Below are 25,717 nucleotides of genomic sequence, written 5' to 3'. Positions count from 1 at the left end.
CCAATCCATAACACGCAAGCAAATTGCGGTCACTTTTGTGATATTCCGCAAAGTGTCTTGCGACAGGGTATGCCTGGTCCACCTTATCTATAGCCCTCATGTGTTCTAATATCCTGATTTTAAGAGGGTGTACCGTACTGCCAATATAACGCAGCCCGCATGGACAAACGAGACAGTACACTACATAAGGGGTGCTGCATGTGATGAACCGGTTGATTTTTTTAACTCTGCCTGTGTCTTGGATGGTGTATGTAAGCGTTCTCCTGCTGTTACAGCATGCTTTACATTTGTGGCAGGGGAAAAAACCCCTCATACTTCTCAGGGTGTTGGTTGTGGGGGTAACTTTTTCCAAGTGGCTCCGTACCAGTTGGTCTCGGATAGACCTCGTCTTTTTAAATGTCACCAAGGGATGTGTCGGGATATCTTCACCTATTACATTATCAGCTTTGAGAATATGCCAGTTTTTTCGTAGCATTTGTTTTAGGTGATTCGCTTCCACAGAATACGGGGTAATTAACCTGAATTTCCCTGTTTCAGTTCTCTTGCCCCTATTCTGGTCTAGTAGACTTTGTCTAGATATGGCCTTAACCTTTTGGAGTGTTTTGCTTAAAGTAGTCGGATTGTATCCTCTTATGGTGAATCTGTCTACACAAGCTGAGGCTGCAACTTCGAAATCACACTCACGTGTGCAATTTCTTCTCAATCTAAGTAACTCCCCGTAGGGGATACTTTGCACTAGTTTGGGAGGATGACTGCTTGTAGCATATATCCAATTGCCAGCAGTGGCTTTTCGATATAAAGCAGTCTCTATTTTGCCCTCCACAATTTGCACTTTTAGGTCTAAATAGTCGACAGATGTTGGACTAATTGTACCAGTAAAGTGCAGATTTAAGTCATTTGCATTAAGATTGGCAATAAAGTGATGTGCACTTTCCTCAGACCCTTGCCAAATGATGAATAAGTCATCGATATATCGATGCCATTTTACCACTGAGCCATTGGACACCTCGTCCCTGTAGGCTCTGGGCACCTGCTCCTCCCACCAGCCAACAAATAAATTTGCATAGCTGGGAGCGAAGCAGGTGCCCATCGCCGTACCAGACACCTGCTTGTAGTAGTCATCCTCAAACAGGAGAATGTTGTTATGTAAGCAGAAATGCAAAAAGTCAATCAACATGCAATTGTGTTGCGCATATCTTAACTGTCTTGTTTTTAAATACCCAGTTACTGCTTCTATCCCCTTTGTATGCTCAATGCAGGTGTAAAGGCTCGCTATATCGAGTACAACAAGTAGGTAGTCAGACTCCCATTGTACATCTTGAATCTTAGTCAAAAAATCCTTTGTATCCTTTACATAGGAGGGTAACTTAATCACCAATTTCGCCAGAAAAAAGTCAAGAAATTTGGAGACATGTTCAGTCAATCCTTGGACCGAGGAGACTATAGGTCTCCCTGGTTGATGTAAGTTGTCCTTGTGGATCTTGGGAATGTGGTAGAAGGTGGGGCAAGTGGGATTCGAGCTACGTAAATATAGATGTTCATCATTGCCAAGCATTCCTTTCTTATACCACTTACTGAGTAGGTTATCGTATGCTTGGATACTTTGTTGGTATACCTGATAGGTGGTCTTCTGGTAGCATCGTATATCAGATAATTGTCTCATTGCCTCACGGTGGTATTGTTGCCTTGTCTGTACCACCACATTGCCCCCTTTATCAGAGGGCTTGATAATTATGGTTTTATCGCAAGCCAATGTGTCTAGTGCTGTTTTCTCCTCCTGTGATAGATTCATACCACCACTACTAGATTTATGTTGTTTTCGAAATTGCAAGAGGTCCTTTATCATTACCTCTGAGAAGGTGTCCAAAGCATCAAATGGCATCTGCGGGTTAAAAGTGGAGATGGATTTGTAAGAACTTTCTTCTTTATCCTGTTCTATTCCCGCATTGATTGCCCGTTGAGCGACCTCCTGGCTGTCCATAATGTCTGTGATTGTCTCATTTCTCAGATCTTCCAAGGTTTCAATCCCTACAAGGTCCTTCACGGCAAGAGTGTCAGTTGCTGTTAGTCTTTTCCCTAGTGTCTTATTTGACTTTAAATGAGATCTGGTCTTGAAATACTTGTGCAGTTTTAGTTTTCTAACGAAAGTGAAAAGATCGATTCTGGTCTGGGTATATTCAAGCCGCGTGTCCGGGCAAAATGTTAAACCGAGGCTAAGTACTTTTCGCTCGGAGTCGGTCAGTGGTCTTTCTGTAAGATTGACCACCGTTAGATTGGTGGCAGTTCCTATCTTTGATTGTTCCGCCTTCGATTGATCCAGGCTGTACTTTTTGGTTTTGTTGCCGCTATATATATATATATATGTCAACAAGAGGGTGTCCCCAGGTGAGGACGCACATGAGGCAACAGGCGGAGACTGCAACTTCAAACAGTATCCTTTATTTTCAATTGTTATCCGGAGTTCACAGTGCTTGTTCTTAATCCAGCCCTACGTGTTTCGGAGCTCCTGCTCCTTGTTCACGGGCTCTGGGCAATGTCAGCTGGGTGGGAAGGAGGAGTGTTTCGGGTCTCTCCGCTTTTTCAAACTATGACAACCACAGGTGGGACACGCCCTCCAGTGGGCTAGTCACGTCGACAGGTTTCTGGGACCTGTAGTTCGCCCCTCGTGCTACTTGCATTTACAATCCTTTGGTGGATTTCCCATCAGTCTGTCATCTGTAATGCCGCCAATTCATAACTCTCTGGTGAGAAACAAGCGCCGGTCTCCGTTATTTCTATGAACTGTTGACAGCCTGCGGTGTGCTTCAGATGGTCTGTGCACGCAGCCCACCATATGATTAAGTGGGAGTGCAGTCCTCTCGGCCGGGAGCTCCGAAACGCGTAGGGCTGGATTAAGAACAAGCACTGTGAACTCCGGATAACAATTGAAAATAAAGGATACTGTTTGCAGTTGCAGTCTCCGCCTGTTGCCTCATGTGCGTCCTCACCTGGGGACACCCTCTTGTTGAGATATATATATATATATAATTATTAATTTTTTTTGAGATGTCATCAGTGATGTCAATGACCATGTCATGGGTGATGTAATATGTAAGGCCAAAAGCAGTGCATTGTGGGGGCAGGAGTTATAGTTAGCTCATCTAACTATAACGGCTGAATTTCAATGGTTTTGTATGAGTGAAACTTGAGCCTAACTATGACATCGCTGTAACCTTTGGTTTTGTCAGTGAATTTCTAAGGTTTTTAAAATTATATTTCCTAACTCTAAAGTCTCTGTAACCTTTGTTTTTTTCAGTGAATTTCTAATGTTTTTTACATTCCTAACTATACTGTCCCTGTAACATTTGTGTTTTCAGTGAAATTTAACTGTAACCTGTAAACTTTGAGAGTGGGTATGTAAATCGCTGTATAGGTTGGTGACTGGGTGTATGAGTGGCTGTATGGGTCTGTGAGTGTGTAATGTCTGGGTAATTACATAAGTGCAATTGCCAAGGACACACTGTGAATACTGGGTGTTTTTGACAAAGTGTAAAACACACACAGACATATCAGTGTAGCTATTTAGTAAGATAGTAATTTAACTTTCACCTTTGTATTCCTTTGTTGAAGTAACTACATCAAAAATACATTTTCCTTCTTCACAGCAACAATGGGCATCGCAATGACATCAGTAGTCACAAATACAAATGACAACAGTGTAAAACAGATACATAGACACAACGTTTGAGTCTAGCTGTTTAGTAAAATATTGGTTTAATTTTATTTTAACACATTTGTAAAAAACAATAGTTTCAAAAAATAGCTTTCAACATCTGAACTCATAAATAGCACATAACTACCAAATACCCTTTAAACTACCCATTGTTCCCCATACTCATGGGGAATCACAAAAAGGCTGAAAAACAACTGCAAAGCACAATGTATGACAAGATCCTCTCTAGAGGGATGAACAAAAAAGTATTCATTTCAGATGACGACCATTTTATATCATCGTAAAACCTATCATAAAAAACGTCTACACCCGTCGATCTAGCCAAGGGAAACTGGAAGATCATCTACATCAGTGGCAGCAGCAACAATTCCCAGTCAGAAAGTCCCTTCAGAGGTGTAGAATACTACAACAGATATGGCTCCAGAGTTTTCAAGAATGGCCACGTATTGCATGGACTGTAGTGTTGTTATAAGTGCTGGTGAGCGGTGTGTTACAGCAATTTGCAATGCTGCAAAAATCATCCTGCTGATTTTTTTCCCCTTTTAATATTTTGTCACATTTCTTAGTGTACATTTTTCGAACTCCTCCTGTCCCTGTTGTCATTTTTGTTACCATAAAAAAAAACATTTTAAAACTTTAAAAAAACACCAAAAAATATGTCAAATCCAAAACAGACAATCATGTCACCGGTAAATAAAGGAATATCATTGGATAATAAACTTTTCAACTTAATGGATAAGAAGAACACACCCATTTATCTATCTTGAACATTCTTTAAGAGGAGTTCATAGAGAGCAGATTTGCACAATGCACAATATGTTACAAAACATTGTTAAGGGTTAGAAATAAAAATTATTCTTGTGGGACCACGTCCATGCTTTACCATCAAAAAACATACCATAGCAATAGTGTTAAAGCAGCAAGAAGGCAACGCAAGGCTGAAGGACCCTCAACTGAAATAGCAACCGCAACAACGCCGGGCATAGAGTTCCTTCAGAGATCCAATCTAAAGTTCAGGATTTGGCTCCACAGTTTTCCTGGATGGCATCATACTGCATGGATGTGGAGATGTTACGAGTGTTGGAGAGCAGTCCATAACAGCCCTTCGCAATGCTGTCTTCATTCCTAGTTTTTCTACATTAGCAGGCATTTTATTATCTTACAAAATCGGTTTCTAATAGCTATATGTTGTTCATTTTATTATCTTCTAATTTATTGTAACACTACTTACATATAACTTGCCGCATGGACATGTCACAGTGTTCCGCTTCGAATAGATACGCAGCTAACTTTTGACAGCTATCATTATTTACTTTTTCACCTTTTAAATACAAGTCAAAAGTCTGTGTCTGAATCTTCTAGTAGGTGCGTCGACAACATATACAAACATACTCTGGTTGTTTGTACCACACTGTGTTACATTTTGTAATTTCTTTTTCAAAACTATCAACTGTAATATCTGTGTCCTGTTCTGCAACTCCTCCTCATAACAACTCTTTATTTTCCCTGGAATCCTGCTCAGGACCAAAGAAACAAAACTGCACATCATCACACACCTTTTGTTCGTCTGCCACAGCACCATGCAAAAGTGCTCTATTAATTTCTCCTAAACATAAAGCAGGAGTTTTCACAAAGTACAGCCTCCTAACTAAAGTTCGAATTGTTGAGGGGTGTACAGTTAACATCCTGAAATGATGAAAGGTGCTTTGGCACACTTTGTTTGATAAACAAGGTAGTGAGTGTCCCAGCAAATGTGTATGCTTTCTTTTTTGTTTTACTTCGCCTTAGAAAGATATGTAGAAATGTCCTTACTATATCAATGGATTGCTGTTGAATACTACAAACATTACTACAATTTTATTTCCATACAGGTGCCTTGACTCCGCATTTCTTGTACCTGTTCTCCAATAACTTGTTCTACATTTGTAAGTACCATCACCTCTTTCGCTATCAGAGTGCCATTCTTCATTACATAACATTGTTTACTGTAATCAATAGCATGAACAAATCTATTATCCTAGAGATAGATTTCTTCATTAAAGAAAGACTCCGTACTAGAAGTATGTTTGCATTCTCCACTAAAAACTGTACAAAAGTTACTTCTATTCTCTAATTTCTTTTGTGTTTTTTTTCTTCTCATGCACAACACCATTTTGTCAAGAGGCTTCATTCTATTTATAATAAAAATTACAAGCATCCTCTTCAAAGCAAAGGCTGTATCAACTACTCTCTCAACTTGTTTCTTTCTGTTTCAGTGCCTCTCTCCTTCTTCTATACTTTTTCATAGTTCTCAGTAGTTTTTTAACTGCTCTACTACGAAACATCCTGGCTCTGATTTCCTTAAACTGCTTCTGTCTCCTGGTCAAGCTGTGTCCATCTTTGTTACATTATTTTCTGCTCTTGTTATATAGATGCTGTCCACAGTTATTCTTTCTCATAATTTGAATTTTATTTTCATGATTTTTTAGTGTTTGGAAATGTCCACAATATAGTTCTAAGAAATCACTTTGTCTTCTTACCAATAGCTCTTTTTCTTTCAACACTTTTTTGCCCCTTTTGTGTTTCAGTTCTGCATATAGACTGTAGTTGCTTCTGTTCCTTTTTCCTCCAAGCTGTTGTAGGCATTCTGTCTGACGTTTGCAGATATTGTTCTGTAAAAGAAAATAAGTATATTTGAATTTCTATTCTAGCCATTGTACCAACTACTTTACTACTTAATTATATATAATTAAAAGACTGTTTTTTATGTTATGTTGCAGTTTTAAATCTACAGATGAACCTAGCTACATAACTAAAAGCACTTAGTTCAAAGTACCAACCCCAACCCAAAACCCAAAACGTAACTTATTAGTAACTTTTTCATATTATAGCACCCTCTCCTACTACACAGTTGCACCATATCTCAGTTCTCACTTATACATGGTAAAATACCACTTTATCCCTTCTGTAGTAAATTTTACAATAAACATCAACGAAAGTGTAAAATTACATACAGTGTGTCCATACTGTAAATCTGTAAACACAACATAAGAGCTATTTCTGTGCCTCTCTACCACCGTGCCACTTGTAGATTTAGTGTTTCAGTACTTTTCTACTTAGATATGCCAGATTTAAATGTAGAGAAACACTGCACATATACATCTGCACATTAATCTGTATCACAGCATATAGCTCTCTAATTCATCTGAGTACATGCAAACAGTGTGTGACAGGTTACATATATAATTCACCAGATGGTTCTAAAAGAGTACATATTCCCCACTAAAAGTTGTAAATACATGAGTTTGTGGTTGAGTACAACGATACTCCCTGAATGATCAGATGAGTGCATAGATAGTGCCAAGGTGATTCGCTAGGAATGTAGGTAGTGCCTGCATGATTACTTCCCTGAGTATGTAGGAACTATATTGGTTGTCCCGTATCTGCATAGTTAGCGCCTGTGTATTCGCATTACTATATTGCTACTATCTGGGTGATTGATGAATGCATGAGTGTTACCTGCATAGTTCAATGAGGAGACATAGTTAGCGCCTGCTTGATAGGAAGAGTGTATGTGTAGTGCCTGGGTGATTTAATAAGTCTAGATATCACACTTGATATATAATTGCATACATGGCTCTCTAAGAGCATACATTGCTCTGTTACTCAGCATGCACATGCATCAGTAAGTTTCTAAAACTGAAAACATAAACTCTCAATTTTTTTAAAGCAGAAAACCTTTTCTTAATGGCATACCTACATCATTTTACAAATATTTATTGACTTTAAAACATATATTCAGCATTTCTAAACGAAAAGTTACATGTCAAATGAATCTAGCACAAGAACTGTCAAGAGACATTCTGCGCTATTAACTCTCCTCAATTTTAAACATAGCATTTAAAGAAATACACCACCCTTACTATATACATTCATTTTTCAACAACCTTAAAGAACATACATCACCATGTAGACATAGATGTGATTTCATAATAGATACACACTCTCAGGCCATCTTTCCAAAAATATATAACTCTCTACATCTTTAAGTAAATTCAAGAGTCTCATCGTACATATAACTATTTGCAAATACAAAAAACATATATCACCATCTAAGTATATGCAGACTGGCCATATAAGATTAAAACCACATTGACAAACACTTCTTAATACACACCTAACAAGTATTACTACTTTATAAGTCATATACAGACACAGCACCTTTCCTTATCTTTTATTTCTGACTACACTACTCTGGTTTAATAATGTGACTAAAACTACCACAACTCCCAGCATGCAAATAATATAAATGTATCTGTTCTGCACATTTTGCTTAGATATTTAGAAACATTGTAATTTTTAAAGGCATTGCTCATGGCAATTGTCAATAGTGCTAACATCTTAAATACATAACTGCTGCCAGATACAGTTCATCTGATATTTTCGCATCACTGTGATACTCTCTTTAATCAAACTCCCATACATATCTTCATTTCTAATGTACATTTTTTAAATAATTAAAAATTTATATACATACCAGTGAATTGAGTTCATAGATTATAGTGTTGTTTTAGCTATTTCTGGATAGTTTTGACACTGTTAAGATTTGTAAAAATTAAGCACAAGAATGGTACATCACTCTCATGGAAAGCAACTATAAAATGTCAACTTCTTCAAATTTACACTCTATGATCATGAGAAAGACAGCAAAGGAAATCATGGCTTTGAATTTAGACTACTGCATCTCGACTTGTGAAAGGTTAGTCAATGTTAACCCTGTCCTCTGTTTTAAAAGGAGGTTACTAACTCTGTGAGTGTATAATGTTTTTGCGATCATCACAGAATAATCACAAAAAAAATGAGAGTCCATACCGATATTTAGTTTCAGTTTTCTTACATTTAAATACTGAACAACAGTTTATGACATAGTCTTGAGTTGGAAATTAAAGTTTGCTATGACTTAAATTGTGTCATAACTCTTCAACTTAAAAAAAAGTTCTATTTATTTAAGACCCTTCCCGCTAATATATTCTTAGCTCAGTGTACCTAGCAACCCAGTGGGACCAGTAGCTCACAAGTTCACAGTACATTCTAGAAGAAACATGCTACTTCCAAATGAGATGCAGCAGGCGTGGTATACTCCACAGATTCAAAAGCATATCCATGTCTTTATTACATTTCTTTTTTTAAACAATAGCCAATTATAGGACTTCATGCTAAGACATCCATTACTGTACCTAGTATTATTCAGTTTCATGCTGACAGCATCCAAAACATTATTTTTTCTTCTTTAAAACACCTCCATTTTAACTGCTTTTCATTCGAGAAACAACCTCATTCATCTCCAGCCTTCTCCTGACTGCTATTGCTGTTTCACTTCAAAATACTTAGAGTATGGATTGTGGGCCAAAGCTATGAGGCTGCAAACAACAGAGGTATTGAAAGGGACTTGGGGTTGCCAAATGTGGAGATTACTTGGTTTTGCCAGAGAGGGTTAAAGTTTCATCAGTTGCTGACTTCGGTTAAATCCATTGAGGATTGTCGAGCTCCTCACATCATGATTGTGCACTGTGGTGGCAATGACCTAGGCACATTGACAGGGTTAGGACTGGAATTCCTAATGAAAGATACCTTTGCAGAACTAATGTCACTTTTCCTTCACACTGTCTTGGTGTACTGTAATATATCAAACACAAGATGATGGATGGAGTGCTGACATTTTCAGACACTCACTCCAAGTCACAGATCTGGGTTGAATCCATCATCATTCTTTAGCTCACTTCACCACCCCAGTTTGGACCCAGCCATATCCTGGATAAACTGGACGGGGCAACTTTCTGCTCCAGTTGCATCCAGTCAATCATAGCATTCCCGATGGCGTGTGCAGCCATGATTACTCGTGAAACCCCCCTGAAATATCTGAGGCCAGAGATATATCTATAATTTTCAGCTTACATTTCTCAAAACCTACTGGACAGATTTTCACCAAATAAAAAAAAAGCACAATCTGTGTAACAAAATCTACCTTTCTGCCAAATTTGGTGTAACTCCATCCACTTATCTTAGCTTTCACAGACATTTTCAGCCTCAAGAACTGTTTCCGATCGATAAAATGGTGGCCGCAACTTTCTGTTCAGGTTCCATCCAGCATTCCAGCTGGCGTGCTTTTGCAATTTACTTTGAACTTGTTGCAATGCCACAGCGATCACCGCAAAACAGCTGCACCTTTCTGTTCAGGTTAAGTCCAACCAATCAGTGCATCCCGGCTGGCGTGTGCTATTACAATTTACCTTGAAAATGTAGCGAAATATCCGCGATCACCGGAAAACAGCCGCAAAACATCCATGACCACAGAGATCAGTTTCAAATTCACAAAAATTACTGAACTGATTTGCACCAGATAACACACAGCACAATCTGTGTAACAACATCTACCTTTCTGCCAAATTTGGTGTAATTCCATCCAGCGGTTCATGCTGTAGGTTTGAGAACGTGTTCATATGAGAATTAACATTACAAATGCACCCTTATTTCACGCCCCCTATTTCTTGGGTCCCACAGCACAGATCACCCCTAAACATTCCATGATACACAAAACCTACTTTGACAGTGTTTTGGGAAAGTTTTATGCATATTGACCAAACAACACCAAACTTATAGACTAGACAAGTAATGCTTTTCCTATTAAAACTAGGCCCTAACTTCAACTACCTACTGGCGAATATATATATATATCTAAATGCATATTCGCATCAAAAGGCAAGTAAACACACTGTCAGGGAAAATATGCTGGTAAATAGATATTTAGTTCAAGTTACGCATTTTGACTGCAAAGCAGTCTTGGTCAAACATGAAAATGTTGCAGACCTCCCATTTACATAGAGTTGACAAAACATAGAAAGTGGGCAACTTCGAATATTGAAGTGATTGTGCCATACTAATGTGGAAGACATTTTGTACTGTACCGTAAGTCCTTGTTACAGCTCACAAATATCACGTTCTAGGTATTCATGTAATTGCCTAGTGTAGATATTTATTGTAAACCACTAATGTGTACTGTGGCTTTTGCAATCATATTTACATTCTTACATTTTCTGATATTTTCCAAAATAATTATCGCGACAGGATTACTGGAGCGCTCTAGTATTCCTATTGCCGATGTATGCACCAAGTGGCTCAATTTCATGTGCATATTTCACAACTCTGATTTGTCAAGAACTTATATCTGTCAATTTCTCAATATAATAATATCCACATAGTGTTCGAATCACACACATAGTAATAACATGAGCTTACAATTGTAGAGGGTTCTATATCACGGTTGTATAGTAGTAAATTGGTAAACACAGACCTCACGAACTCAGGAAGAAGAACGAAACAAGTATAAACCAATCATTTACTTTTTCCCACTGTTATTACCATATGTGTGATTCGAACGGTCATCCGTGCTTGTTTTTAATGAAACTTTTGGGTGGGCCAGATCCTGTGGCCATACAGAGTATATATAACTAATGGAGGGGGGAGCACTTGGCCCTCCTCCAAGAGCAGTTTTATGTCTCGGGGACCACCACCTCCTAGGGGCCTTTTTAAAAAAGGAGGAGGCCACACAGACCCCCCTCTTACAACTTTTAGATGCCCCGGGGATCACTACCTCCTTAGGGCAATAAGAAAACAATATGGAGGGGTCCATGCAGACCCTCAGTCTGGGGATCGCCACCACTCCAGGGCAAATTTAAACATGAAGTGGGGCCGAGGACTACCTTCCCGAGGCCAGCCCATGCTGAACAAAGGAGGGGGAGCCTTGTGGCCCCCTTCCTGGAGCCTTATATGGCCCTGGGGACTGCAACTCCCATGGCTGGCTCCTGCTATCTCCTGAGGTGCCGGTGATGGGGTCTCTGGACAGATTTGGGGGCCCCTTACCTTGAAGTTATTGTCCAGGTCTCCTGTCTACCTTAGTAGTATATAAAGGTATTCCTGCCTTTTGCTAGGATGATGGACAGCTGACCAAAAGGCCCCCTAGTGTGTTTCCCACCTATTTTGGTGATGCACTTACTTGATATAGCTAAGAGAAAGTACCCTTGTTTCTTGGAGTTCACCTCTTTATAGTCTCATTGTCCTCTCTTTAAGAACATTCATGTTATCTTATCAAAGAGTTCTGGATAAAAATAAACATGGAACAATCACATTGCCAAAATGCACTCAAGGTCACTGGTGACATTTCCTCATGGTCCAATACACAGATGTAGTGTAGAATACGCACTGGACATTTACAGAACGAGGTAGAGTAGGCTTCTCCAACGAGTAGCACGTGAGCAAGTGGTAGCTCTCCAACAACCTATAAGTAGCTCCGCTGGGTGCAGCCTGGCCTACTAATGCTCAGGTTTTTGCTTTGTTGAATTAATGTATAGATTATAAATGAAATCCATGTATTTGAGTCGAACATTTGTGCATTTCCAAACCTCATAATCTGTGTTTGAAAAAAAGTGGTTGAATTAAAAAATATATATTTAAAGCTGATATTTGAGTTATAACTCATTTGGCATAGGGGAGGCCTCTTACTGATATTATAACGTTGGTGCCAGGGCCATTGCAGCGGTCGCTGTTCTGTACAGACAGAATGGTAATTTAACTTATAGTGTAGATTAGTATATATCTTTTATTGACTTGCCTATATGTTCGGTGCCGTTTGACGAATCTTCACAAACTTTTTTTTAAAAACGGTGCCCTGCTGATTCTAGTTGTGCTAGGAAAGTTTTGGGGTGATCTGTCAAGTGGGTCCAAGAAAAAGGGGGTAAAAAAATGCTTGTTAATTCCCAAAGAAAGTTTAGACACAACTACAGCCTGAATTATACCAAATTTGGCAGAAAGGTAGCTCTTGGTCCAGAAAGGGTGCTTTTTGTTATTTGGTATAAATCAATTCAGCAGTCTTAAAGATATTAAAGGAAATGTAAATTTGTATATCGGGGTGAAACCTAAGCACAGATCTCATGGTGGGATCTGACTGACTGCCAACACATTATCCAGAATGTGTTGGCAGTCATCTTGGGACCAATATACATGATAGCACCCAATTGAAATGCATTGTAGTGAATGGCAGGTTTTGAGGGTCACAAAAAGGAGAACATATAAAGGGTGATAACAGATTTTAGTTAGGATATAAATCAATTGTTGATGGTACCATACTAATTTTAGGAATTGTGGTTTGTTCTAAGGTGATTTTACCCTGTGAGAAAGGTTTATGCTGGAATTTCATCAATCATGTTTGAGAGAAAATTGTTTTCTCATGATTTTCTCATAGAGGCTATGGAAGGTGCTCCAGAAGCTAAAATGAGAGCATATTTTCTGTAAATTCACACTACTTTTCTCAGCCTTATGATAATTAAGTCTGACATTCTCAGTAAATCATGATAATAATAATAATGATTCTCTTGTGTTATCCTGCAGCTACCCAGAGTGTTCTAACAAACAACTAGAGTGCAGACAATCTTACTCATGACAAACGTATGGCACACCTGAAGCAATCTTGATTGATAAAGGGTAAGGATAAGTGTTATCAGTTAGGTCATCAATGATGTCATGAGTGGTTCAATATGTGAGGTCATAAGCAGTGCATGTGGAAGCACAAGTTATAATTAGCTCAGTAAGCTATAATGAGTACATTTCAGTGTTTTTTAGTTTAAAACATTAGTTTTTATATTATTACAAGATCTAACTATAATGTCACTTTAACATTTGGTTTTTCAATGAATTTCTAGGGATTTTAATGCAGAATGTAGGAGAGTAGGGTCTGCTTACTATGGTTACCCCCACTGTTTGCTGGTGTTTCACTTTTTTTCGACTTTAGTCTGGCTGGGGCCCTGGTATTCAGGACCCCAGCCTAGCTGCTTCCTCTCTAAATTGATTGCATGTACTTTAGGTACACTCCAGATTGGTTACTGGGTTACCCTTGTGAGTCCCTAGTATATGGTACCTTAGGTACCAAGGGCATAGGTACCCCAGAGGCCTACCAGGGGCTGAAGCATGTATTATGCCACCCCTGGGAAGCCTTCCAAAATGGCACCACGGGTCTGCTACTGCAGCCTGGGTAAGGTGGTGCTTGCACCCCTTACTAAGATATAGGCTACCCATATCTACCTTTAATCACGGACACATATAAACCAATAAGTCACTCCTATGGTAGGCTTTATCAATCCTTAAGGCAGAGTGCTTGGTTTTGTGTGAGAGGGTGCCCAAGTATGAGCTGAGCCCCTCTGCAGCTTTCGGAATCTATTCTACAAGGCTGTTCTGTGATGCAGCCAGACCATATACTCTTAAGTGCATTATAACCTCGCGGTAAATGCTAACTTTGGAATGGCTGCATGGAAACATGTTGTGTTTGGCGTCAAACACTTTGGAATCCTACCCCCGCACCCCTGCCAACAGGTAGAATTCCACCCTTCTGGAGGGAAAAGATATGTACATACTTACTTAACGGGTAATAGTTTAAAAGAGCCCTGGCATCACAAAATGGATGCCACAGACACAGGTCTGGCCTCCTGCTGCTGGACGAAACTCTGGTAGGGGAGGCCTGGACAATAGGTTTCCTGTCACAGGGAGGTGTAACCACGTCCCAGACAGGCTTTAGTGTATTGGGGCTGGGTGGGTGCATTCATAGACTGCTTTTTCAGACAGTGCTAGGGGCACACTTGGTGTCCCTGTACATACCCCAGTTCAAACCGGTTGCAGGGGGACTAAGCCCCTGCTCTGGCATGAAACTGGACAAAGGGGAAGGGGTGTAACCAGCCCCTCCCTGGGTCCTCCCGTAGGTAGGACCCTAGAGTAAGTCCAACCCGTAAACTTAGTATAAGTATAGGAACCCAGTCCTTTTGACTTTAGATTATACCTGACGAAACTCTGTAACATGTATCCTGGAACTTCGACATTCTACATCAACTAGACGATGGAACATTCCCCCTTGGAGTCAAGGAGTGACTCCCCTGTTCAAACAGGCACCAAAGAAGCATCTTCCGGTCTGCATCTCCAAGGCTCCCGCTGGATCCCGATGGATTTGCGACACAGGACACAGACTTCCAGACACCTCCGAGGCCGACACGAGATCCCAGCAAAGCTAAGACCCGCAGCCATCACGAGAGACGTGGGACCGTAACTACTGGACACCGTGCACATTTACTAGTTCATCAACTTCCTGAGCTTTCCAGAAGTTGTGCATTTGGCTACTTGTAGTCCAAGCCCCAAGCACCATCTGCACCGAAGATTGTGGGCCTACACTCCACGAGTGTTCCGTGAGCCCGCTTCTAGCATTACTGCTTGAGGCCCCTTCGCGATCCCTGGTCCGTCGACTGGTGGGTCCCCATGAAGGTAACTCTTCTGTTCTTGGGCTTCCCTGGTTGCTCCAGACGTACCCTGACTCCCCTCCAAAGGATTAGTCTTTCAGACCTTGCTGGTCTGCACCAAAACCAAATCTGTGCTTTCTGCATGGGTTGCTGTTGCCAAAGCTTGTTGGGTCCAGTCCAGATACTGATACAGAAGCACTCGATATCCTTTGTGGAACAGGTTGAGTCCAGCTCCTGGTTGTCGTTGACACCTCCTGGTCCTCGTGGCTGAAGAGTCAAGCTTCACCTTCTTCACCTGAAATCACCCGACATCGGTTGGCATCTACTCATCGCCGTCCTGGTCACGGGCTAGTGACCCAGACTCTGTCCCCTCTGCTTTCAGGTTCTTCAGATCTCCGATCCACCCTTGGATCCATCCGGACACTTTCCACTTGGTCGCCTGCAGCACTTTTCCGCAGCTCGCCATAGAAAACGATGACGAAACCCGACATAAAAAGACACCTATGCACCCGGCTTCCCTGGGTGAAGTAACTCGAGTACTCCGGTGCTCCCATGGGTAGTGACTCTAGAACTGCCTAGTTCTAAAGGAGTCTGCTCCAAGTCCACTTCTAAGTGTCCCTATTCTTTAAAATTCTAATCGCAACCTTCTCCATAGAAGTCAATGGTGATTCGTGGCTGTGTTTAGACACTGCACGCGTCCCCCGTGGGTCTCCTGTGTCACTACCTTCGGTGTTTACTGGTTGCCCCAGCGGTTCTACAGGCCCTAGGCATTGTCTCTAAGTCCCTCGTGGCTCTTCTACCTCTTTCTTAGTATATGGTTTGGTACGGCCCTTGGACTAACCATATATTGTGCTAATTTACTGTGTGCTAAATAATTTGACTGAATGTACTTTTGCCTCTACCCTCATAAAGAGACCAGAGAGATGTGTTTAGAATAAATACATATATTTTATATATATACCTGGTGTGGTTCTCTTTTCATTTGGTCATTCATGAGATTATAGGCTGGTAAAACAAGCTGCTTTACATTCCTTCAAGACTTAGCCTGAAGGCTGCTCTCCACAGCTACCAGTAGGATAGCTTTCTATAAGGTTGTCTTTAACCTACCATCAATAAGGGGTCGCTTGGACTGCAAGGTGCCCACTAGAATGGTGGACAGCACATGCCAGGCCAACTTCTCACACAGAGTAAGAGATTTGTATGATAACAAACCACAAGGTCACTTTAACCTTTGGGTCCAGATTTAAGAAAGTGAACTTGCTCTGCTGTGTTGAGTGAATTAGAGAGAACAGAAATGCATCATGGCTACTGAGATATGACGCAACTCTGCTCTGCACTGGGGTACTGTGTGCTGCAACACAGACACTTGTGCCCCCCCACACACATATGTATGTATATATTTTTAGCAATTTTTATATAGCACCATCTCGACCCAAAAGTATTGTAGCACTTTACCTGAGCTCCAGTTACATTACACAAGAACATATTCATTTGTTAGGCACTTAGGCATGGGGAGATTCAGTGATTGGCCCGGAATCACGGGATACTGAGCCCACGCTAAGACTCGAACCTGGTACCCTAGTTTCAAAGTCTGCAGTCCAGGCCGTTATGACACTTTTATTTTTCTGTAAAATTATATTTAAAAAAATTAGAAATGGTCAGATGTACATGCACACACATGTGCACATGCAAACAGGCTCTTTGTGGTTTTAAAGCCCTTTCAGAGATGGGTGACACTTTCAAATGCCTGCACAGGGAGCATTGGCAAGTGGGCAGTAGCAGTTTCTTGGGAGCTGCTGGGAACTTGCAAAGTTAAAAAAGTTTAGAAAATTATAATTATTATTTCTAAAAGAACACATTGTCCCACACTTCCTGGCAATGAGAGGGACAATTTTCTGTGTGAGTTTCAACATTATGCTTCCACAGAATTCTGACACTGAAACAGAGAGGTACCAGTGGCTAAAATGGGATGACTTACTGCCGAAGGAAATATGTACATTGGATGAAGAAGGCTGAGTGAAAGCTGTTGCAAGTTACTATATAAATATTTATGGTTGTTTTAAAATCAATAGGTCTTGGCTAATCCCAGAGCTAAAAAATCCTTACAATGTTTGTTTACAGTAGGCTTACAACATGAAGTCCTTCAGGTAACTTTTCACGTTGGTGCCAGAGTAAGAGAGACTAACACAGTGTATCCATACCAGAGGTCCTAAGGGCAGTCAGAGACTTTCCAACTGATTGGAATTTCTATATTAAGAAAAAGCATCTAACTCTGGCAATGTGGTAATGATGCAGAAGAAAAGCATGTTTAATCATCAGCTCATATGACTTTTACATCTTTCTGCACCATTACAAACATGTCTGTAAATTAACAGGAGGAACCCCAGTAAAGCCGTTTCTTCCTGTTAAAATGTAGGTAGTACTTTGGTGTCTGCTGGTGTCTCCTGCACCTTGCTGCCAGGGGAGTTATGCAGATATGCCTGCAGAAACATATTTGCACTGCTTATTCCGTAAGCCCTGAGAAAAGTTCCCAATATGCCAGAAAGTGGCTGTTGGTAAAGTTATTGCTATTTATTGTAGGTGTGTGTGTCTGTGGGTGTAAGTCTGTGTGCATATATATCTATGTGTCTGTGCACACGTAAGAGCTTGCCAAAAACTTTCAAAGTTGGCCGCCCATTCCTGGGCACACATGATGGGCCGCCATCTTTGAATGATCAAGTATAATAATGGAAACAAATATACTAAGATGGCTGCACATTAAAACAGTGCCCGAACAGTATGCTATTGCAAGCGTGCCTGATAGAAGTGTGTGGGGAGCTGCATGGCACTAGTAAAATTAAATAATAATAATAACGTTTGGGGAAAAAAACTAGATTGTACCAGTGGCAAGCATTTTTGTCCAGCGCCAGGGCAAATTTATACCATCTTCTACACCGCCCGGTCAGTATATAACTACAATTTGCACCAATTGACATGTAAAAACAGTATTTTTCACTTGTCACTCTGTGCAAACATTGTTCATGCACTTGTTCACAGTTGCAAATTAAACTACAAAACTGCAGAAATATTAAGGATGTAGATTGGGAATTGGAAGTACCAGATCATTAGACATCAATTCCACACAATTTTAAAGATTATTAATGTCTCTCCCTCACCATGCAAATGTTTGTCAGGAGTACACATGGCATCCAGAGATCTATGCAACATGTGCTAACATCTTTAAGGTTTGGTAGACATGAAAGACTCTTTTTGAGATGGTACATTCTCTCTTTCTTAGTCAACAATGAGAATTATGAAGTCAAATAAACAGGAACGTATCCACTTCATGCGGCCTAATGCACATAGTCAACTATTTGCCTCACCTTGACCAAAGGACACAGAGGGGCATATTTTCAAACAGTTCACTCAACACAGCACAGCAAGTCAAGTTGCTTTTGCTGCATTGTATGAACTGGAGAGAGCAAAACTGTGCCATATCTTCAAAGAGATGATGCAGTTCTGCTCTGTTCATGCACTGGCATTTTTGGGGTTTGCAGCAGCAACCAGGCACCCTATGTCATAGTGAAAGGCTTCTGCATTAAGGATAGTTTTTTATGTAGGAATGCATACCTTTATGCTTAAAACTATGCTTTGAGGCTATTTCTTCTTTGTTTGTGTGATGCAGAATATGATATTTCTCCCAGTTACACAGCCTCAGGAATGCATGCCATTTTGGTGCAAACTCAAGTCTACAAATCTTTGGAGATATAGGTGTGCATCAATATCCATGGTTGGATGCAAACAACGGCGATGCACCACTCATGGAATGCCTGCCTGGCGCAAAGTAACTCAAAGTATGGCAATTCGTTACCATGCGTATTTAAAAAAAAAATTTAAAAACACCCAAATAACCATTTCTGTTGCATTGTTAATACTACAAAGGATTATGCATCAAAAAAGTGATGCAAACCCAATGCAAAATCTTTGAAAATCTAGCCCTCAATTTGTCCCATCCTGCATATCTGCTCCATACATTAACAATCCTTGACAATGTGAACAGTTGCAGCTTTTGTATATTGAAAATATCCCTGTTTTTAAAAAGGGAGATAAATCCCTCCCCAGTAACTATAGGTCTATTAGCCTAATAGATTCAGCACAAAAGTTAATGGGCCGACTAGTTCAAAATAAAGTACAGTCGTGGGTAGAGGAATTTAATATATTATCCCCATTTCAAGCTGACTTTCGCTCTTGCACTAGTTCTATAGACCAAGTCTTTTGATTCATCACAATCTACTGGAGGAACGTGGTCTTGACTAAAGAGACACTTTACGCGGTATTTGTTGACCTGAAATTGGCTTTCGATTTGGTCCCTCGCTGCAAACTCTGGAGAGTCCTCGATGAACTGGGGATGGCACCTGAGTTATTGACTCTCCTCGCCCGCCTACATGAGAGCAATTTCGCTAGGATCAGATGGGGGACACAGGGTGAGGTCACCGAATCATTCCCTGTCGAACGTGGTGTTCGGCAGGGTTGTGTTTTGGCCCCCACCCTGTTTTCTTTATACATCAATGGAATAGTGGACCATCTTTGTAGTTCCCCTACTAATCCCTCGTCTTAGCTGGGGTTCGCGTACCTGTCCTTATGTTTGCGGACGACACCTTGATCGTCTCCAGGACCCTGTGTGGTCTGCAGAAGGCTGTCAATGCTTTTGGGGAATGTTGCCATCTGCAGGGGCTTGAGGTCAACAACGCAAAAACAAAGTTTATGTCCCTGAACCAGCATAAACCTTTTAAAGGCAGATTCCTCCTGAACAACACTCCCCTAGAGCAGGTGGATGCTTTCACCTACCTAGGTATCATGCTGCAGAGTAATATGGGTTGGAAAAGCCACATGGATATGACTATCTTAAAATACTATCAGCTCGTAGGTATATTATCCTCTAAATATACATCCTCCTTCACAAAACCAATTACTCAGCTCTGGAAATATATAACATCAAAGTGATAAGCTCTGCCCTTTATGGAGCAGAGTTATGGGGTTTTAATAATTTGAGTCACCTTGGGAAAGCTGAAAATAAATTCCGACGTGGTTTAATTGGTGTTCCCCAAAGTACTCCTATGGCTCCGCTCTTACTAGCCCTAGGTAAGAAAAATGTGGTAGATATGACTAGGTTACGCCCACTTCTGTATTGGAGGCGAATCTGGATCACCCCTGAACTTACACATTATGCCCAGGGTTTGAAGGATGTGATCCTTGTAGATCGCTTTCATAAAATCCAGTGGTTAAAAGGTCTAAGGTCTCTCTTGGTAAAGATGGCTTTAAGATTATTATGGGATGAACCAGGCACTGCAATTTTCCCCACAAAAAAACAATTGAAAGAAAAATACTGGGAAATGGTCCTGATGTCAGCCTACAGGTCCGGTATGAACACTACATTTTGGCCGTCCTGTGAAGCATACTGGGATATAATTGAGTTGTATTTTCAATTTAGGATAGGAACCTTACCAATTAAAGCTTTTACTCGTAAATAGGGGCGTCCTTCTTAGATGAAAAATGTCATAATTGTCTAGAAATGGCAGAGACTATCGCCCATTTATTTTTTGTATGTCCCCTTTATGCAGCCCCACGACGCAAATGGTTGAGACCTATCTGCTCTTCCTTGGGCACTTTGAGGCATATAGAAGCATTAAGTATACTAGGATCTGATTGTTCTCCCCATATAGCTATTGATGTAGCCAAATTTTTGAGGTGGGCTTGGATCATCCGCACACGCACTTTATTGCCATCTGCTGCTAGCTAGTTATAAGGTTTTATTGCTATTATAAAGTGTTTTTTACTTCATGAACTAACTTTAAATGTATCATATATGAATTTTAACAGCTTTTCCTAGCTGACAGTAATCAAACGGAATTTAATATCTTTTTATCCAGTGTATTGTTCATGTACTATTTATTGTGTATTTTGATAGTTTTGTGTATTGTATGTGCTTTTATGACTTACTGTCGAATAAAGCTTTTTGAATTGAATTGAATATTGAAAAAGGGTTTCTCAGGCCTGTTACACACAAAACAGAGAGCACGGTACAAGCTTCAGTCTCACAAACGCAGACCAAATTGAGTACGGTAGCTGCCATACAGGCTACCTTTAGAAATTAAAACAGATATAACATAGTTAGACACACACACACACAAATACACACCAACAAACACACAAACACACAAGGAAGAAGGAGCACTGAAACTAATTCTCAGACCAAGCAGGTACAGTGTGAGCAGAAAAAGAGCCAGCTATAGACACTGCACAGGTACAGCCCAGAGAACAACTGGGTAAGTAATCACCTATCACACACACACAGACGGTAAATCATGGGGAGTAGAAGTAAAAGCTTCCAGTGTGCACAGAAAAATTACAGCACAGAAGTTAATCATGCAAGGTTTACACACTCCTACAAGCCATGTACAACATGATCAGCAACAGTGAAAGCTATTTTTTACACATAGAACAGGTACAGGAAAGACAGCAGCACTTCACACATTTCACACACATGCACTCAAACATCACACAAACACAATCGATAAAAGATTATTGTTATACTTGCCATCCTAGGTGTGGTTTCCCCTATCTTTTTGGATCTGCCTCCTGTATTTTTGCTGTGTGCTGGATTTCCTTTCTATGCTGGTCTAGCTGCTTTGGGCCCTTTGCCACTTCTGGTCAGTGCCAAAGGACAGGTGCTCCCTGTGTATTTTGTGTTTATGGATTGCTGTTTCCATGATTGCCTTATTTGATTTACTGGTTAGTCCCTAGTACAGTGTACTGTGTGTGCCCAGGCCCTGTGAATCAAATGCTGCTAGTGGGCCTGCAGCACTGATTATGCCGCCCACGCAAGCAGCCTTGCAAAGAGTTCTCAGACCTGCCACTGCAGTGTCTGCGCGCAGTTTTAAACTGCCATGTCAGCCTGGCAAGTGCACCCACTTACCAGGCCCTACCCTTCCTTTTTTGTCCATGTAAGACACCCCTCAGGTAGGCTCAAGGTACCCCCATAGGCAGGGTGAAGTGTATGTGAAAGGTAGGACATGTACTGGGTCTGTGTGACATGTACTGATAGTGAAATACAGTGTATTTCGTTTTTCACTATTGAAAGGCTTTCTGTCCCACTGGATAGAATGGGAGATATATTGCAATAGCTTACAAGTATAACTGCCCATTGGCACTCCGAACTCAACATTTAATCATAAATCTATTGGTAAAGATGGTCTTTAAATTATGTTTCTGAAAATGCCACTTTTAGAAAGTAGCCATTTTCTTTCTGAACCATCCTGTGTGCCTCTGCTGAGTTGTGGATTGGCTGTCTGGCTTTGGAGTGACAGGGGCTTGGGATTTGAAGTCATTGTAGACAGCCACTGGTGGGGTTGATGTGTGTCCTGCCTTTCCTGGATGAGTCAGGACTGGGCTGAATAGACCTGGGCTGCATTTAGGGTAGTGGCAGGAGATTTCCTTGCACCTGAATAGGCCCTGTCTGCCTTACACAATTTTGAATATTATAGGCACCTGTCTTCCCCTTTCAAATAAAAAGATCGGCAATCATCGTCCGCCTGCGCCATGGTATCTGACACTCTTAAAAAAGAGAAAGCCAAATGTAAAGTGCTAGAACAGAAATGAGAAGAGACTACGCTCCTGAATCTAAAAATATTTACAAAAAGGCCAGAAAACTGTACCATAATCTTTGTAACTCAGCCCGCGCTACATTCATCTCTACAACCATCTCTGATGCTTTGCACTGCTCAAAAACACTTTTTGACATAGTCAAGCAGCTGGCCGGCTCAGAGACCTTAGCGAGACCCCCTCTCAATAAAAGTCAATATGAGGATCTGGCTCTCTTCTTTGTTCAGAAAGTAGAAAAAATGTACTTAGACATTGCGGTCACTTACTGTGGCAGCTCTCTCAGCCACAGCCTAAACTCTCCCTCCAGCTCACACCTTCTCCACACATGGCTAACAATACACCCCCTGACCAAGTCAGAGTGCATGATACTCCACCAAATGTTCTAGGCTCCTGGCCCCTTCTCAATGAAGACTCTTTTAAAGTTCTCTTAGACATTGTAAAATCCAGCTCACCTAATGACCCTATGCCAATCTCGGTGCTCAAACAGCTTAAGACACCTCATCTGCGTGTCATTATGGATCTTCTAAATGCCTCCCTACTTGAATCCTCAGTCCTGTCAGCCTGGAAGCACGCCATGGTGATCCCTCTTCTAAAAAAGCCCAATGCCGACCCCAACACACTTTCCAACTATAGGCCTATCTCCTTACTACCCGCCTTCTCGAAACAGCTGGAGAAACATATCCACTCCCAGCTTTCAAAATTCATAGAAACCAATACAATTCTCCATCCATCACAATCTGGTTTCCGAACGGGTTTTTCTACAGAAACTACACTATTAGGGGTCACGGAACGGCTGTGGGATCATTTGGATGCTGGTGATACTGTTGTGCTTATACTATTAGACCTAAGAGCGACGTTCGACACAGTAACTCATTCAATACTTGTAAACACACTGGAGTCACTCGGCATCTGTGGCACAGCTTTAAAATGGCTAATTGCCTTCCTGGATAACCGTACCTTCCAAATCTTTTCCGCAATTGCCAGCTCTGACAAACACTGCTTACCTTATGGGGTGCCCCAAGGTTCCATCCTTAGCCCCTTTCTTTTTAACCTATATGTCAGACCCTTAGCGGACATTGCAGAAGAGGCTGGGTTAACTCTCTTTTCCTACGCTGATGACTCCCAGATTATCTTCTCTCTCTCTAATGCAAATACCAGTGTCTCATCCCCCCTTCAGGTTGTATTAGGGAAAATAGCTTCTTGGATGCACGCCAACTATCTAAAATTAAACGGCAAAGAACTGAGGTCCTGATACTTGCCAAAAACAAAGATTCATGGGGCCCACTGCACTGGCCCAGTGAGATGGGTGAACTTCCCCGGCCTTCTAGCTACGTCCATAATTTAGGTGTAACCATTGATGACTCAATCACTATGCACAACCAGGCAGTCAAGGTTGCGGCCACGTTTCACCATTCTAAAGCGGCTCAGAAAGATCATCTGGATGCTGCCAGAGTCTACCCAGAGAACAGTAGTCCAAGCTCTTATCACCTCACGGCTGGACTATGGAAATGTTCTATATTTTGGGTCTAACAAGGCTGTGACGCGTAGGTTACAAATGGTACAAAACTCTGCAGCAAGACTACTCTGCAGGGTCCCCAGAGCCTCTTCCATCTCCAGCCACATACGGGACCCACACTGGCTCAGGGTGGAGAACCAAATTAAGTTCAAAGCCCTGAGCTACATGTTCAAAATTAAAAGTGGCATGGCACCACAGTACCTGCAATCTTTGGTTAACCCCTATGTGCATGCCCATCACCTTTGCTCATCAACCCGTGAGAATTTCATTGTACCTATATTTAAATTATTCAGGGTGGGAGGCATATCTTTTGCCTACCTTGGCCCCTCTTTTTGGAATTCACTCCCTCCAGCTTCAATAAACACAATGCTGTCTTCACCTCCTGCCAAGAAGAGCTTGCGTCCTGTTCTGAAGTCTCAGAAACACAAAGACTTCATTTCCCCTGTCCTCCTGCTCCTAGACCTTCTGTTTCAGCTGCCACAGAGGGTAACAGCAACACCAATGCTGGCTAGTAATGCAGCGACCTGCAACAAAGCCGGGACAACGCTCGTGAAGTGCACAACGCACTGCCCCGCCCCAACTTACACCAGAGCCCCGAGGACTGCTGATGCTGCATCGTACCGACTATGACGCCGTCACGCAAGTTGCTGGCTGCACCGGAGCTGAGGGCACAGCTCGTGATGCTCACAACGCACCGCCCCGAATCGCACCACAGCCCCGACCTCACCGGCACCAGTGCTTCATCATTGCGGAGCTGATACCTAACATGGTTGACCTCCCAAATCCATCGACCCCGCATTGTCATAAGGAACTAACGCCTCGATGTCACCACAACGTCACCTTATTGGCAACAGTAAGGAACCAACACCTCACCTCCACTGCATTGCAGTAAGGAACCGACACCTCACCTCCCTGTGGTTGTAAGGAACTAATGCCACCCTGCATCACTTCCCCGATGCGGTGCACAGCCTTTATTTTCCTCGTTTGCCAAGGTACTGTTCTTTAGGGTCCGTGTAACTCTGGGCCTGACGCAACGCATATCCTGGTCGACGCCGTACTTTAGGATTTTCATGTCCCTACATCGTAATAGCCCCCAAGTGGAGCTTTTTCTTGCTACAAGCTTTATTTTTGTGAATAACCTATTATTGGTGGGTTTTTGCCGTTGGAGTTTTGTTGTGTTTAGATGAAGCTTTCCTATTGTTCTAAACTGGTGTGGTGTCCATTTGTAGTGTTTTCACCGTGTTACTATATGTGTGCACAAATGCTTTACACACTGCCTCTGCCTGTTTGCTTGTGCCGAGCTACCATGGGGATGAGCAGGGGTTGTCTTGGGGCACAACTTCCTTACCATCACTAGGAGCAAGGGTCCCTACTTGTACAAAGGTGCAAACCATTGCCAACCAGAGACCCCCAGTTCTAACAATTACCAACAATAGGACATACAGGAGCTATGCATCGCTTGTTGTCTTGTACTGTAGAATTTGTACAGTGCTTTTGTACCACTTGGCAGGGCCTCAAAGTACTATGCAGTCAGAC

The 25,717-nt window shown here is 41.5% G+C and overlaps 1 protein-coding gene across 10 annotated transcripts in view; it reads left to right on the top strand.

Annotated features, from left to right (window-relative positions):
- The window catches only part of KCNE2 (potassium voltage-gated channel subfamily E regulatory subunit 2), a 178,866-nt gene that overhangs the window by 149,679 nt on the left and 3,470 nt on the right, over positions 1–25,717 (top strand). For 6 of the 10 annotated variants that reach the window (XM_078656917.1, XM_078656919.1, XM_078656922.1 and 3 more), the window contains 2 exons: positions 5,584–5,637; positions 13,136–13,228. The gene's annotated coding sequence lies outside the window, so the exon portion shown is untranslated. The remainder of the gene's footprint in view (positions 1–5,583; positions 5,638–13,135; positions 13,229–25,717) is intronic. The other 4 variants (XM_078656924.1, XM_078656923.1, XM_078656925.1 and 1 more) reach the window with 1 other exon arrangement.

Source organism: Lissotriton helveticus, chromosome 8 (genome assembly GCF_964261635.1).
Source record: "Lissotriton helveticus chromosome 8, aLisHel1.1, whole genome shotgun sequence".
Lineage (NCBI taxonomy): Eukaryota > Metazoa > Chordata > Amphibia > Caudata > Salamandridae > Lissotriton > Lissotriton helveticus.
Note: the sequence above shows the minus strand (reverse complement) of the source record. Positions and strands in the feature narration are given on the sequence as shown.